Consider the following 18,817-nt stretch of genomic DNA (forward strand, 5'->3'; position numbering starts at 1 on the left):
AGGCCTGGGGAGAGACCGTACACAGTCAGGTCAAAGGCCTGGGGAGAGACCGTATACAGTCAGGTCAAAGGTCAAAGGCCTGGGGAGAGTATACAGTCAGGTCGCCTGGGGAGAGAATACAGTCAGGTCAAAGGTCAAAGGCCTGGGGATGAGAACGCTTTGGATAAAAGCGTCTGCTAAATGGCATATATATTATATTATTATTACTCATATCTGTTATAGAAGAGAGTCGGCCCATATCTGTTATAGAAGAGAGTCGGCCCATATCTGTTACAGAAGAGAGTCGGCCCATATCTGTTATAGAAGAGAGTCGGCCCATATCTGGCACAGTGTTACAGGAGAGAGTCGGCCCATATCTGTTATAGAAGAGAGTCGGCCCATATCTGTTATAGAAGAGAGTCGGCTCATATCTGTCACAGTGTTACAGGAGAGAGTCGGCCCATATCTGTTATAGAAGAGAGTCGGCCCATATCTGTTATAGAAGAGAGTCGGCCCATATCTGTTATAGAAGAGAGTCGGCCCATATCTGTTACAGAAGAGAGTCGGCCCATATCTGTTATAGAAGAGAGTCGGCCCATATCTGTCACAGTGTTACAGGAGAGAGTCGGCCCATATCTGTTATAGAAGAGAGTCGGCCCATATCTGTTATAGAAGAGAGTCGGCTCATATCTGTCACAGTGTTACAGGAGAGAGTCGGCCCATATCTGTTATAGAAGAGAGTCGGCCCATATCTGTTATAGAAGAGAGTCGGCCCATATCTGTTATAGAAGAGAGTCGGCCCATATCTGTTACAGAAGAGAGTCGGCCCATATCTGTTACAGAAGAGAGTCGGCCATATCTGTTATAGAAGAGAGTCGGCCCATATCTGTTACAGAAGAGAGTCGGCCCATATCTGTTATAGAAGAGAGTCGGCTCATATCTGTTACAGTGTTTTAGAAGAGAGTCGGCCCATATCTGTTATAGAAGAGAGTCGGCTCATATCTGTCACAGTGTTATAGAAGAGAGTCGGCTCATATCTGTTATAGAAGAGAGTCGGCCCATATCTGTTACAGTGTTATAGAAGAGAGTCGGCTCATATCTGTTACAGAAGAGAGTTGGCTCATATCTGTTACAGTGTTATAGAAGACAGTCGGCTCATATCTGTTACAGAAGAGAGTCGGCTCATATCTGTTACAGTGTTACAGAAGAGAGTCGGCTCATATCTGTTACAGTGTTATAGAAGAGAGTCGGCTCATATCTGTTACAGAAGAGAGTCGGCTCATATCTGTTATAGAAGAGAGTCGGCCCATATCTGTTACAGAAGAGAGTCGGCCCATATCTGTTACAGAAGAGAGTCGGCCCATATCTGTTATAGAAGAGAGTCGGCTCATATCTGTTACAGAAGAGAGTCGGCCCATATCTGTTCTAGAAGAGAGTCGGCCCATATCTGTTATAGAAGAGAGTCGGCTCATATCTGTTATAGAAGAGAGTCGGCTCATATCTTTTATAGAAGAGAGTCGGCTCATATCTGTTATAGAAGAGAGTCAGCTCATATCTGTTATAGAAGAGAGTCGGCCCATATCTGTTACAGTGTTATAGAAGAGAGTCGGCTCATATCTGTTATAGAAGAGAGTCGGCCCATATCTGTTACAGTGTTATAGAAGAGAGTCGGCTCATATCTGTTATAGAATCTGTTATAGAAGAGAGTCGGCCCATATCTGTTATAGAAGAGAGTCGGCCCATATCTGTTATAGAAGAGAGTCGGCCCATATCTGTTATAGAAGAGAGTCGGCTCATATCTGTTATAGAAGAGAGTCGGCCCATATCTGTTATAGAAGAGAGTCGGCTCATATCTGTCACAGTGTTATAGAAGAGAGTCGGCTCATATCTGTTATAGAAGAGAGTCGGCCCATATCTGTTACAGTGTTATAGAAGAGAGTCGGCTCATATCTGTTACAGAAGAGAGTCAGCTCATATCTGTTACAGTGTTATAGAAGAGAGTTGGCTCATATCTGTTACAGTGTTATAGAAGAGAGTCGGCTCATATCTGTTACAGAAGAGAGTCGGCTAATATCTGTTACAGTGTTACAGAAGAGAGTCGGCTCATATCTGTTACAGTGTTATAGAAGAGAGTCGGCTCATATCTGTTACAGAAGAGAGTCGGCTCATATCTGTTATAGAAGAGAGTCGGCCCATATCTGTTACAGAAGAGAGTCGGCCCATATCTGTTACAGAAGAGAGTCGGCCCATATCTGTTACAGAAGAGAGTCGGCCCATATCTGTTACAGAAGAGAGTCGGCCCATATCTGTTATAGAAGAGAGTCGGCTCATATCTGTTACAGAAGAGAGTCGGCCCATATCTGTTATAGAAGAGAGTCGGCTCATATCTGTTATAGAAGAGAGTCGGCTCATATCTGTTATAGAAGAGAGTCAGCTCATATCTGTTATAGAAGAGAGTCGGCTCATATCTGTTATAGAAGAGAGTCGGCTCATATCTGTTATAGAAGAGAGTTGGCCCATATCTGTTACAGTGTTATAGAAGAGAGTCGGCTCATATCTGTTATAGAAGAGAGTCGGCCCATATCTGTTACAGTGTTATAGAAGAGAGTCGGCTCATATCTGTTATAGAAGAGAGTCGGCCCATATCTGTTATAGAAGAGAGTCGGCCCATATCTGTTATAGAAGAGAGTCGGCTCATATCTGTTATAGAAGAGAGTCGGCCCATATCTGTTATAGAAGAGAGTCGGCCCATATCTGTTATAGAAGAGAGTCGGCTCATATCTGTTATAGAAGAGAGTCGGCCCATATCTGTTATAGAAGAGAGTCGGCTCATATCTGTTACAGTGTTATAGAAGAGAGTCGGCTCATATCTGTTATAGAAGAGAGTCGGCCCATATCTGTTACAGTGTTATAGAAGAGAGTCGGCTCATATCTGTTATAGAAGAGAGTCGGCCCATATCTGTTACAGTGTTATAGAAGAGAGTCGGCTCATATCTGTTATAGAAGAGAGTCGGCCCATATCTGTTATAGAAGAGAGTCGGCCCATATCTGTTATAGAAGAGAGTCGGCCCATATCTGTTATAGAAGAGAGTCGGCTCATATCTGTTATAGAAGAGAGTCGGCTCATATCTGTCACAGTGTTACAGGAGAGAGTCGGCTCATATCTGTTATAGAAGAGAGTGTTATCTGTTATAGAAGAGAGTCGGCCCATATCTGTTATAGAAGAGAGTCGGCTCATATCTGTTATAGAAGAGAGTCGGCTCATATCTGTTATAGAAGAGAGTCGGCCCATATCTGTTAGTGTTATAGAAGAGAGTCGGCCATATCTGTTACAGTGTTATAGAAGAGAGTCGGCTCATATCTGTTACAGTGTTATAGAAGAGAGTCGGCTCATATCTGTCACAGTGTTATAGAAGAGAGTCGGCTCATATCTGTTATAGAAGAGAGTCGGCCCATATCTGTTACAGTGTTATAGAAGAGAGTCGGCCCATATCTGTTACAGTGTTATAGAAGAGAGTCGGCTCATATCTGTTATAGAAGAGAGTCGGCCCATATCTGTTATAGAAGAGAGTCGGCCCATATCTGTTACAGTGTTATAGAAGAGAGTCGGCTCATATCTGTTATAGAAGAGAGTCGGCCCATATCTGTTATAGAAGAGAGTCGGCTCATATCTGTTATAGAAGAGAGTTCCTGTGACGTGACAGTGACTGAGTTGTCATGTGACAGTGACTGAGTGGTCATGTGACAGTGACTGAGTGGTCATGTGACAGTGACTGAGTGGTCATGTGACAGTGACTGAGTGGTCATGTGACAGTGACTGAGTGGTCATGTGACAGTGACTGAGTGGTCATGTGACAGTGACTGAGTGGTCATGTGACAGTGACTGAGTGGTCATGTGACACATCGCTCTTTAAGAATGAGCTTGACGTTGTTGAGTCGTCAGTGACGAAGACAGAAACATAGTTCCAACTGAAATGAACTAAATTTAAGTTGATTTCAACTACATTCATATGATGAAATGAAACTGAATCGCTCACACGCTCGTGTATCTCCTCGTTGATGGTGGGCTTGCGGTTGGTGGCACGAGGTACTTTGAGCCAGTTCACTAGAGGCTTGATGGTCAGACCCTGGAGGAAAGAGAGAGAGAGACAGAGCGAGAGAGAGATAGAGAGAGAGAGAGAGAGAGAGAGAGAGAGAGAGAGAGAGAGATAGACAGAGAGAGAGAGAGAGAGAGAGAGAGAGAGATAGACAGAGAGAGAGATAGACAGAGAGAGAGATAGACAGAGAGAGAGAGAGAGAGAGATAGAGAGAGACACAGAGAGAGAGAGAGAGAGAGGAGGAGGGAGAGAGAGAGAGAGAGAGAGAGAGGAGAGAAAGACAGAGAGTGAGAGAGAGAGAGAGAGAGAGAGAGAGAGAGAGAGAGAGAGAGAGAGAGAGAGAGAGGAGAAGAGGGAGAGGGAGGGGAGGGAGGATGACAGGGGGGTGAATGAGGGAGGGAGAGAGAGAGAGAGAGAGAGGGGGATGAAAGAGGTGAGAGAGAGAGAGAGAGGGGGATGAAAGAGGGAGAGGGAAGAAGAAAGAAGGAGTTACAGGAGATTAGTAAGGAACAAATCCCTCCCATAAACACTCAGCTCATGGCGCCACAGGGATAAACACTGTGTACAGGAACACACCAGGCCCCTCCCCATAAACACTGAGTGTGTACAGGAACACACCAGGCCCCTCCCCTTAAACACTGAGTGTGTACAGGAACACACCAGGCCCCTCCCCTTAAACACTGAGTGTGTACAGGAACACACCAGGCCCCTCCCCATAAACACTGAGTGTGTACAGGAACACACCAGGCCCCTCCCCTTAAACACTGAGTGTGTACAGGAACACACCAGGCCCCTCCCCATAAACACTGAGTGTGTACAGGAACACACCAGGCCCCTCCCCATAAACACTGAGTGTGTACAGGAACACACCAGGCCCCTCCCCTTAAACACTGAGTGTGTACAGGAACACACCAGGCCCCTCCCCTTAAACACTGAGTGTGTACAGGAACACACCAGGCCCCTCCCCTTAAACACTGAGTGTGTACAGGAACACACCAGGCCCCTCAATATGATTATCCCTTAGGACAAAACACTGAGTGTGTTGGATCAGGAACACACCAGGCTCCCTCCCAAGACTGTTGAGTCAACAGAAAAACACTGAGTGTGTACAGGAACACACCAGGCCCCTCCCATTAAACACTGAGTGTGTACAGGAACACACCAGGCCCCTCCCCTATATGACACGGAGGTCTAATCAGGAATTACACCAGTATAGCCCCTTTGAATAAACACTGGGAGTGTGAAGACAGGAACACACCAGGCCCCTCCCCATAAAACACTGAATGTTTCATCTGAGGAACACACCAGGCCCCTCCGTTATTCAAACACTGGGTGTGACAGGAACACACCAGGCCCATCTGTTTATAAACACTGAGTGTGTACATCGGCAGAATGATGTCATAAATCAATAGAACGATCAACGCAGGAACACACCAGGCCCCGGAACCCGATAAATACTGGGAATGTGTACAGGAACACACCAGGCCCATCCCCATTAAATACTGGGTGTGTACAGGAACACACCAGGCCCATCCCCGGTTTAAAAGACACTGAGTGTGACAGGAACACACCAGGCCCCTCCCCATAAACACTGAGTGTGTCTACAGGAACACACCAGGCCCCTTCCCATAAACACAGTGAGTGTCCAGACTTCAGTTAATAACACACTACAGGCCCCTCCTATTATAAAACACTGAGACCTACAGGTCCAGTGTTACTATTATAGGAACACAGTCAGGCCCCTCCCCAGTTAATATTATAATAGTACAGGACACACCAGGCCCCTCAGTTAATATTACTAATAGTGTACAGGAACACACCAGGCCCCTCCAGACATCAGTTAAATACTGGGTGTGTACAGAGAACACACCAGGCCCCTCCTTAAATACTGGGTGTGTACATCAGGAACACACCAGGCCCCTCCCCATGTTCTGACATGACTGGCTCAATACACAGATCAACCACTCTTGATTCTGCATGTCAATATGATATCAATGTAGGACAACAAGCACTAGATAGACAGTGTGTTGGATCAGGCAGTGTCCAAGGTCAGCCTGGGGGCTCAGATCTGTCCAAGACTGTTGAGTCAACAGAAAAACAAGCTCTGACTGGGTTTGATTATAATAGCAGCTGTCCAGGCTGGAACAAAAGCCTGAGACACATTACACAAAGGGGTGAGAGTAGATATTCATAGTCTCCCAGTCAGTGGGGTCTCTCTATATATGACCATAGGTCTAATCATAGAATTACATACAGTATAGAATCCCTTTCATTTGAATAAGGATTTATATGGGCATGATAGTGAAGATCAGTCGTTTCACTTTTAAAATGTATTAGCCTACATGTTTAATGTGGCATAAACACAACCGGTCATAATGTTTTCATCTGATTGGCTGAAAGGCTGACGTAAGCGACCTGGGCAGCGTTATTCAGAATAGACAGGGATGGTGAGGGAATAGCTGCTACGCCTCATGTTTCTGCTTATATTATTTCCGACATTTCGTCAGTGGAAGGCTGTTTGTTAGTCAACGTGTCTATAATTAGATACGTGCAGCTTCTCTTCTGCCGTTAAGACTGACGTTCCTCCGGAACGCTCGATAAAACCCCGATCGGCAGAATGATGTCATAAATCAATAGAACGATCAACGCATCATGGACAATCGAGCTGACATCGGGTAAAGTTCTATTCTTCCATTTCTGCTTCAGTTCTCTCATGAGACACACAGGAGCGAGAACATTTGTGGACCAGGGAGATTTCAGTTTGACCGGTTTAAAAGAAAATGAAAAGCTGTGACAATGATCCATCATGCTGAAAGGAATACATTATATTTCTCCATTATGGTTCCCGAGATAAAATTAACTTTTGGTCTACAATATTAATGCAAGGAACACCTAGTTCTGCAGAAGTTACTATTATAATAGACTACATGAGACCTACAGTCAGTGTCCAGACTTCAGTTACTATTATAATAGACTACAGTCAGTGTCCAGACTTCAGTTACTATTATACTAGACTACATGAGACCTACAGTCAGTGTCCAGACTACAGTTAATATTATACTAGACTACATGAGACCTACAGTCAGTGTCCAGACTACAGTTAATATTATACTAGACTACATGAGACCTACAGTCAGTGTCCAGACTACAGTTACTATTATAATAGACTACATGAGACCTACAGTCAGTGTCCAGACTTCAGTTAATATTATAATAGACTACATGAGACCTACAGTCAGTGTCCAGACTTCAGTTACTATTATAATAGACTACATGAGACCTACAGTCAGTGTCCAGACTTCAGTTACTATTATAATAGACTACAGTCAGTGTCCAGACTTCAGTTACTATTATAATAGACTACATGAGACCTACAGTCAGTGTCCAGACTTCAGTTAATATTATAATAGACTACATGAGACCTACAGTCAGTGTCCAGACTTCAGTTAATATTATAATAGACTACATGAGACCTACAGTCAGTGTCCAGACTTCAGTTAATATTATAATAGACTACATGAGACCTTGGTAAAATGTCTGCGTTACCTTCCAACTACACACACCACATTTAGGAGCATATTTCATACCTTTTCATAATCTATTCAGACTCATTTGTCATAGACTACAGTCTGACATTCAGTTATGATATAATAGATGAGACCTACAGTCAGTTCCAGACTTGAGTTACTATTTTAGACTACATGAGACCTTGGTAAAATGGCTTACCTTTTACACACCACATTTAGGAGCATATTTCATACCTTTTCATAATCTATTTTCATTTGTCCGTCTGACATTCGGTGATGATAAATAGTGTGATAGCCGTCTTCTTGAAATCCCTCACCTTTTACCGGCACGGCGTACCCTCACCTTTTACCGGCACGGCGTACCCTCGCCTTTTACCGGCACGGCGTACCCTCGCCTTTTACCGGCACGGCGTACCCTCACCTTTTACCGGCACGGCGTACCCTCACCTTTTACCGGCACGGCGTACCCTCACGTTTTACCTCACGCGTACCCTTTTACCGGCACGGCGTACCCTCACGTTTTACCGGCACGGCGTACCCTCACGTTTTACCGGCACGGCGTACCCTCACGTTTTACCGGCACGGCGTACCCTCACCTTTTACCGGCACGGCGTACCCTCACCTTTTACCGGCACGGCGTACCCTCACCTTTTACCGCACGGCGTACCCTCACCTTTTACCGGCACGGCGTACCCTCACCTTTTACCGGCACGGCGTACCCTCACCTTTTACCGGCACGGCGTACCCTCACCTTTTACCGGCACGGCGTACCCTCACCTTTTACCGGCACGGCGTACCCTCACCTTTTACCGGCACGGCGTACCCTCACCTTTTACCGCACGGCGTACCCTCACCTTTTACCGGCACGGCGTACCCTCACCTTTTACCGGCACGGCGTACCCTCACCTTTTACCGGCACGGCGTACCCTCACCTTTTACCGGCACGGCGTACCCTCACGTTTTACCGGCACGGCGTACCCTCACGTTTTACCGGCACGGCGTACCCTCACCTTTTACCGGCACGGCGTACCCTCACCTTTTACCGGCACGGCGTACCCTCACCTTTTTTACCGCACGGCGTACCCTCACGTTTTACCGGCACGGCGTACCTCACCTTTTACCGGCACGGCGTACCCTCACCTTTTACCGGCACGGCGTACCCTCACCTTTTACCGGCACGGCGTACCCTCACGATTTACCGGCACGGCGTACCCTCACATTTTACACAATAGAGTTACTCACCATAGTACAGTCCTGAGTTACCTGACTTGGTAATACTGAGTTACCTGACTAGGTAATACTGAGTTACCTGACTGGGTAATACTGAGTTACCTGACTAGGTAATACTGTGTTACCTGACTAGGTAATACTGAGTTACCTGACTAGGTAATACTGAGTTACCTGACTAGGTAATACTGAGTTACCTGACTAGGAAATACTGAGTTACCTGACTGGGTAATACTGAGTTACCTGACTAGGTAATACTGAGTTACCTGACTGGATAATACTGAGTTACCTGACTGGGTAATACTGAGTTACCTGACTAGGTAATACTGAGTTACCTGACTAGGTAATACTGAGTTACCTGACTAGGTAATACTGAGTTACCTGACTGGATAATACTGAGTTACCTGACTGGGTAATACTGAGTTACCTGACTGGGTAATACTGAGTTACCTGACTAGATAATACTGAGTTACCTGACTGGGTAATACTGAGTTACCTGACTAGATAATACTGAGTTACCTGACTAGATAATACTGAGTTACCTGACTAGGTAATACTGAGTTACCTGACTAGATAATACTGAGTTACCTGACTAGGTAATACTGAGTTACCTGACTAGATAATACTGAGTTACCTGACTAGATAATACTGAGTTACCTGACTAGATAATACTGAGTTACCTGACTAGATAATACTGAGTTACCTGACTGAGTTACCTGACTAGATAATACTGAGTTACCTGACTGGGTAATACTGAGTTACCTGACTAGATAATACTGAGTTACCTGACTAGATAATACTGAGTTACTGAGTTACCTGACTAGATAATACTGAGTTACTGAGTTACCTGACTGGGTAATACTGAGTTACCTGACTGGGTAATACCGAGTTACCTGACTAGATAATACTGAGTTACCTGACTGGGTAATACTGACCTGACCCACAAACCCCAGAATAGCCCATTGGCTGAATCGTCAACCAGCTCTGTTCCCCAGCCATCACCTGCTGTCCTACCTGCCTGGCTGTCCCCCATGGCTCCTAACCCCTATATAGTGCACTAACTTTGACCAGAATCCTATGGGACCTGGCCAAAAGTAATGCACTATATTGGGAATAGGGTGCCATATTGGATACACCTGCTCTCTGTTTGCTCACATAATCCACTATCACACATCATCCACTACCACACATCATCCACTATCACACATCATCCACTATCACACATCATCCATTATCACACATCATCCACTATCACACATCATCCACTATCACACATCATCCACTACCACACATCATCCACTATCACACATCATCCACTACCGAACATCATCCACTACCGAACATCATCCACTACCGAACATCATCCACTACCGAACATCATCCACTACCGAACATCATCCACTACCACACATCATCCACTACCACACATCATCCACTACCACACATCATCCACTACCGAACATCATCCACTATCACACATCATCCACTATCACACATCATCCACTACCACACATCATCCACTACCACACATCATCCACTATCACACATCATCCACTACCACACATCATCCACTATCACACATCATCCACTACCACACATCATCCACTATCACATCATCCACTACCACACATCATCCACTACCACACATCATCCACTACCACACATCATCCACTATCACATCATCCACTATCACACATCATCCACTATCACACATCATCCACTATCACACATCATCCACTATCACATCATCCACTATCATATCATCCACTATCATATCATCCACTATCACACATTATCCACTATCACACATTATCCACTATCACACATTATCCACTATCACACATTATCCACTATCACACATTATCCACTATCACACATCATCCACTACCGAACATCATCCACTACCGAACATCATCCACTACCGAACATCATCCACTACCGAACATCATCCACTACCGAACATCATCCACTATCACACATCATCCACTACCACACATCATCCGCTATCACACATCATCCGCTACCACACATCATCCACTATCACACATCATCCACTACCACACATCATCCACTATCATACATCATCCACTACCACACATCATCCACTATCACACATCATCCACTATCACACATCATCCACTATCACACATCATCCACTATCACACATCATCCACTACCACACATCATCCACTACCACACATCATCCACTATCACACATCATCCACTACCACACATCATCCACCACCACACATCATCCACTACCACACATCATCCACTATCACACGTTATCCACTATCACACGTCATCCACTATCACACATCATCCACTACCGAACATCATCCACTATCACACATCATCCACTACCACACATCATCCACCACCACACATCATCCACCACCACACATCATCCACCACCACACATTATCCACTATCACACATCATCCACTATCACACATCATCCACTACCGAACATCATCCACTATCACACATCATCCACTATCACACATCATCCACTATCACACATCATCCACTATCACACATCATCCATTATCACACATCATCCATTATCACACATCATCCACTATCACACTAGTATAAAATATCTCTAGTATAAAATATGTATTAAAATATATCTAGTATTAAAATATCTCTAGTATTAAAATATCTCTAGTATTAAAATATATCTAGTATTAAAATATATCTAGTATTAAAATATCTCTAGTATTAAAATATCTCTAGTATAAAATATCTCTAGTATTAAAATATCTATGTATTAAAATATCTATGTATTAAAATATCTCTAGTATTAAAATATCTCTAGTATTAAAATATCTCTAGTATAAAATATCTCTAGTATAAAATATGTATTAAAATATCTCTAGTATTAAAATATCTCTAGTATTAAAATATCTCTAGTATTAAATATGTATTAAAATATCTCTAGTATTAAAATATCTCTAGTATTAAATATCTCTAGTATTAAATATCTCTAGTATTAAATATGTATTAAATATCTCTAGTATTAACATATCTCTAGTATTAAATATCTCTAGTATTAAATATCTCTAGTATTAAATATCTCTAGTATTAAATATGTATTAAATATCTCTAGTATTAAATATCTCTGGTAAATACTTTACCTGGAACATCACAGTGAAGAAAACCACTATGATGGTTGTGGCCACGAAGTAGTCTTTAGCTGGGACCCGTTCTGCGTCCAGCAGCACCACCAAGGCAAACGCCACCGCCCTCGCAGGCCACCGTACGACATCACCACCTGGTCGATCTTGTCCAATGGGACGAGGCGGAACCAGTTCAACACCCAGGTCTGCATGACCACACCTGAAAGAGATCAGAGAATCCAACAGCTACACTATAATACTTACCCCCCCACAGTATAAATGAAGTCGTGCCAGTACATTCTCAGACTCATCATTGAGTACAGAGTACCATCTTGATTATTGATAAAGGGCGACAGATATTCAGACGCCTTTTGGAGTTAATTGAAGGAGTGATTACTTTATCATCTGTTTGGCATTAAAGGTTTTCTAGAGAGGCCCGATCACTGATAAAACACGCTGGATCCTCAAGAATCTGTTCTGTATCTGTGTGTAAAGCAAGCACCCTGACGAAAGGCTCTCCAGACAAGCACCCTGACGAAAGGCTCTTCAGAGAAGCACCCTGACGAAAGGCTCTTCAGACAAGCACCCTGCTGAAAGGCTCTTCAGAGAAGCACCCTGACGAAAGGCTCTTCAGAGAAGCACCCTGACGAAAGGCTCTTCAGAGAAGCACCCTGACGAAAGGCTCGCTCAGACAAGCACCCTGACGAAAGGCTCTTCAGAGAAGCACCCTGACGAAAGGCTCTTCAGAGCAGCACCCTGACGAAAGGCTCTTCAGAGAAGCACCCTGACGAAAGGCTCTTCGGAGAAGCACCCTGACGAAAGGCTCTCAGAGAAGCACCCTGACGAAAGGCTCTTCAGAGAAGCACCCTGACGAAAGGCTCTTCAGAGAAGCACCCTGACGAAAGGCTCTTCAGAGAAGCACCCTGACGAAAAGCTCTTCAGAGAAGCACCCTGACGAAAGGCTCTTCAGAGAAGCACCCTGACGAAAGGCTCTTCAGAGAAGCACCCTGACGAAAGGCTCTTCAGAGAAGCACCCTGACGAAAGGCTCTCCCAGAGAAGCACCCTGACGAAAGGCTCTTCAGAGAAGCACCCTGACGAAAGGCTCTTCAGAGAAGCACCCTGACGAAAGGCTCTTCAGAGAAGCACCCTGACGAAAGGCTCTTCAGAGAAGCACCCTGACGAAAGGCTCTTCAGACAAGAATGTTGGTCAAATAAATTCACATTAAGGACAGAGAAGACTCCTCTCTTTGTGCTGCGTAGGTCCACTCTTACCTAGGGGCTGCAATCCCTGATACATAGTAGTATAGTATTGAGATTCACATTCAGCTACGTGTAGAGTAACAACGCTAGATTCAATGTTTAGTAAGGCGGCACACCTACCCAGGGCCCTGAAGACGAAGATGAAGATGAGCGTACAGGAGATGAGTCCTGTGTCCCAGGCCCACTTAGACTTGTCCACGGCTGAGATGCCCAGGAAGATGAAGATGATGGTTTCGGCGATGCTGGCCAGGGTTTTCATCGTGTACTTCACCGTGGTACGAGATTTCTGGGATATGTTGGCCTCCACGTACTTGTTACAGCCGATACCACAGAACGTCATTCTGAAGGTGGAGAGAGAGAGAGACAGAGGACAGGTGAAGACCAGGGTCCAGATTCACAAAACACTTCTTAAATGCAAAACAATTAAGAAGTTCATAAGATAGCTCGTAAGTGCAATTCCTCAACAATATCTTAAGATTTTATGATTTTCTTACAAACTCCTCAAATATCTTTTACGTATCTTCTTTAAGATGTTTGTTGCTAGGCAACCAATTTAGCTATCGAGCTAGCTAGCAATGGCAAAAAAATAATCAATACTTAATAAAATGATGAATACTTAAAATAATCAATATTTAAAATAATCAATACTGAAACTTTCAGATATATTTTCAGATATATTTTGAATTATGTACAATTGATTTTCATGAGCTGTTTTCTGTCACTGCCCAGAGTTTAAGACAATGGTTGAGCTATCTTGGAATTTAAAAATATTTCCAACAAACTTTATTTTCAAGAATATAATTTTTAAACTTTTTGCTAAAGGAGAAACATAAGAAAACAGCTAAAGAGAATTTCCAATAACCTTTTTGAGGAATAGCAACTTTGCTGAACTTTCTTCTAAAGTCTATAGTTAAGAGAAAAACATGGCAGTTTAGAAGACATTCCTTCTAAAGAGGGTTTAGAGAATCTGAGCACAGGGCCTCAACCAGGGCTTGAGTTTGAGTGAAGTCCGGAAGAGGACATTTTTGAAAATTGAAGCTCATTTACTGCATTTCTATACAATTTAAAACCTTTTTTAAATGCTATTTGGAGAACAACAAAACAAGCCAAAATGACCCCGGCCATTATCACCTTGGCTGCTGTAGGTTCCTTCACCTCAGTCCATCTACAAACACACAGCCTGTTAGTTATACAATCTACCTACCTCAGTCCATCTACAAACACACAGCCTATTAGCTATACAATCTACCTACCTCAGTCCATCTACAAACACACAGCCTGTTAGTTATACAATCTACCCACCTCAGTCCATCTACAAACACACAGCCTGTTAGCTATACAATCTACCCACCTCAGTCCATCTACAAACACACAGCCTGTTAGTTATACAATCTACCCACCTCAGTCCATCTACAAACACACAGCCTGTTAGCTATACAATCTACCCACCTCAGTCCATCTACAAACACACAGCCTGTTAGTTATACAATCTACCCACCTCAGTCCATCTACAAACACACAGCCTGTTAGCTATACAATCTACCCACCTCAGTCCATCTACAAACACACAGCCTGTTAGCTATACAATCTACCCACCTCAGTCCATCTACAAACACACAGCCTGTTAGCTATACAATCTACCCACCTCAGTCCATCTACAAACACACAGCCTGTTAGTTATACAATCTACCTACCTCAGTCCATCTACAAACACACAGCCTGTTAGCTATACAATCTACCTACCTCAGTCCATCTACAAACACACAGCCTGTTAGTTATACAATCTACCCACCTCAGTCCATCTACAAACACACAGCCTGTTAACTATACAATCTACCCACCTCAGTCCATCTACAAACACACAGCCTGTTAACTATACAATCTACCCACCTCAGTCCATCTACAAACACACAGCCTGTTAGCTATACAATCTACCCACCTCAGTCCATCTACAAACACACAGCCTGTTAGCTATACAATCTACCCACCTCAGTCCATCTACAAACACACAGCCTGTTAGCTATACAATCTACCCACCTCAGTCCATCTACAAACACACAGCCTGTTAGTTATACAATCTACCCACCTCAGTCCATCTACAAACACACAGCCTGTTAGCTATACAATCTACCTACCTCAGTCCATCTACAAACACACAGCCTGTTAGCTATACAATCTACCTACCTCAGTCCATCTACAAACACACAGCCTATTACCTATACAATCTACCTACCTCAGTCCATCTACAAACACACAGCCTGTTAGCTATACAATCTACCTACCTCAGTCCATCTACAAACACACAGCCTGTTAGCTATACAATCTACCCACCTACCTCAGTCCATCTATAAACACACAGCCTATTAACTATACAATCTTACCTACCTACCTCAGTCCATCTACAAACACAGCCTGTTGGATATACAATCTACCTACCTACCTCAGTCCATCTATAAACACACAGCCTGTTAACTATACAATCTACCCACCTACCTCAGTCCATCTACAAACACACAGCCTGTTAGCTATACAATCTACCCACCTACCTCAGTCCATCTACAAACACAGCCTGTTGGATATACAATCTACCTACCTACCTCAGTCCATCTACAAACACACAGCCTGTTAGGTATACAATCTACCCACCTACCTCAGTCCATAAACACACAGCCTGTTAACTATACAATCTACCCAGCTACCTCAGTCCATCTACAAACACAGCCTGTTGGATATACAATCTACCTACCTCAGTCCATCTACAAACACACAGCCTGTTAGTTATACAATCTACCTACCTCAGTCCATCTACAAACACACAGCCTGTTGGATATACAATCTACCTACCTCAGTCCATCTACAAACACACAGCCTGTTGGATATACAATCTACCTACCTCAGTCCATCTACAAACACACAGCCTGTTGGATATACAATCTACCTACCTCAGTCCATCTACAAACACAGCCTGTTGGATATACAACTGTAATGTTATGAAGGGGGGAGATATGAAACATGATTCACACTGACACGTAGCATCAGTGATGAAACAAAAACCTATTACATGTTTACAACTGTATTGTTTGGATGTTGGTTGTATTTTAATGTAGGTCTATAGGGAAGATAGGTCCTGTGGAGATGTTCATATTGTAACATACAGTGGTTGTATTGTAATGTAGGTCTATAGGGAGGATAGGTCCTGTTGAGGTGTTCATATTGTAACATACAGTGGTTGTATTGTAATGTAGGTCTATAGGGAGGATAGGTCCTGTTGAGGTGTTCATATTGTAACATACAGTGGTTGTATTGTAATGTAGGTCTATAGGGAGGATGGGTGTTCATATTGTAACATACAGTGGTTGTATTGTAATGTAGGTCTATAGGGACGATGGGTCCTGTGGAGATGTTCATATTGTAACATACGGTGGTTGTATTGTAATGTAGGTCTATAGGGAGGATAGGTCCTGTTGAGATGTTCATATTGTATTGTAATGTAGGTCTATAGGGAAGATAGGTCCTGTGGAGATGTTCATGTTGTAACATACAGTGGTTGTATTGTAATGTAGGTCTATAGGGAGGATAGGTCCTGTGGAGATGTTCATGTTGTATTGTAATGTAGGTCTATAGGGAGGATAGGTCCTATTGAGATGTTCATATTGTAACATACAGTGGTTGTATTGTAATGTAGGTCTATAGGGAGGATAGGTCCTATTGAGATGTTCATATTGTAACATACAGTGGTTGTATTGTAATGTTGGTATATACACACACCCATATACATGTAGCCGCTGACACAGGTGTGTGCCTTTCCAAATCATGTCCAATCAATTGAATTTACCACAGGTGGACTCCAATCAGAAGTAACATCTCAAGGATGATCAATGGAAACAGGATGCACCTGAGATCAATTTAGAGTCTCATAACAAAGGGTCTGAATACTTATGTAAATAAGGTATTTCAGTTTTTGATTTGATACATTTGCATTTTTTTCCTTCTTGCTTTGTCATAATGGGTTATTGTGATGTCATAATGGGTTATTGTGATGTCATTATGGGGTATTGTGATGTCATAATGTGTTATTGTGTGTAGATTACTGAGGAACATGTTTTATTTAATCCATTTTAGAATAAGGATGTAACGGAATAAAATGTGGAACATGTCAAGGGGTCTGAATACTTTCTGGAGGCACTGACACACACACACACACACACACACACACACACACACACACACACACACACACACACACACACACACACACACACCCTAATGACAGCAGAATAAAAAAATATCATAGAAAAATGAAGTGAGTTTAAATGCAACATATTTTTTGAGTACAGACCAAACACATGTTCTGTGGTGATTTCTGGAACACATATTAAAGATGTACTCACGACAAGATGGCGGACAGAGAGAAGAGCTCAGCGGTGAGGTAGGCCAGGTAGACCATGAGGAACACCAATAGAGGCTCAATGATGCGGACCTTCTTGGTGAAACGTGTGATGAAGGCTAGGAGAGCAGCAAAGATAAGACCCACCATGGTCCCCCCAATACTGACGATGAGGAATGAGGCTGAAGAGGGAGAGGAGGGAGAGAAGGATGAAGATGGGGAGGAGGAGGAGGAGCAGGAAGGGTGGAGGGAGACAGGGAGGAAGGGGAGAGGGGTGGAGGAAGATGGGGAGACAGGGAGGAAGAGGAGAAAGGATGAGGAAGAGGTGGAGGAGGAAGGGTGGAGGGAGACAGGGAGGAAGAGGAGAGGGGTGGAGGAAGATGGGGAGACAGGGAGGAAGAGGAGAAAGGATGAGGAAGATGGGGAGGTGGAGGAGGAAGGGTGGAGGGAGACGGGGAGGAGGAGGAAGGGTGGAGGGAGACGGGGGAGGAGGGAGACGGGGAGGAGGAGGAAGGGTGGAGGGAGACGGGGAGGAGGAGGAAGGGTGGAGGGAGACAGGGAGGAAGAGGAGAGGGGTGGAGGATGATGGGGAGACATGGAGGAAGAGGAGAAGGGATGAGGAAGATGGGGAGGTGGAGGAGGAAGGGTGGAGGGAGACAGGGAGGAAGAGGAGGGGGTGGAGGAAGATGGGGAGGTGGAGGAGGAAGGGTGGAGGGAGACAGGGAGGAAGAGGAGGGGGTGGAGGAAGATGGGGAGGTGGAGGAGGAAGGGTAGAGGGAGACAGGGAGGAAGAGGAAGATGGGGAGGAGGAGGAAGTGTGGGGGAGACAGGGAGGAAGAGGAGTGAGGAGGAGGTGGAAGTGTGGGGGAGACAGGGAGGAAGAGGAGTGAGGAGGAGGTGGAAGTGTGGGGGAGACAGGGAGGAAGAGGAGTGAGGAGGTGGAAGTGTGGGGGAGACAGGGAGGAAGAGGAGTGAGGAGGAGGTGGAAGGGTGGAGGGAGACAGGGAGGAAGAGGGGGAGGAGGAGGAAGAGGAGTGAGGAGGAGGTGGAAGGGTGGAGGGAGACAGGGAGGAAGAGGGGGAGGAGGAGGAAGAGTAGAGGGAGAGAGGGGAGGAGGAAGAGAGGAGGCACAGGGGACGTGGGAGAGTCTTTAGGTTCAGAGACAGGAAATCAGGAGAGGTCTACAGACTACAGCTAACACAGACTACAGCTAACAC

At 44.4% G+C, this 18,817-nt stretch overlaps 1 pseudogene; it reads right to left on the reverse strand.

Annotated features, from left to right (window-relative positions):
- The window catches only part of LOC124035457, a 108,144-nt pseudogene that overhangs the window by 18,931 nt on the left and 70,396 nt on the right, over positions 1 to 18,817 (reverse strand).

This window comes from Oncorhynchus gorbuscha, linkage group LG05 (assembly GCF_021184085.1).
Source record: "Oncorhynchus gorbuscha isolate QuinsamMale2020 ecotype Even-year linkage group LG05, OgorEven_v1.0, whole genome shotgun sequence".
Lineage (NCBI taxonomy): Eukaryota > Metazoa > Chordata > Actinopteri > Salmoniformes > Salmonidae > Oncorhynchus > Oncorhynchus gorbuscha.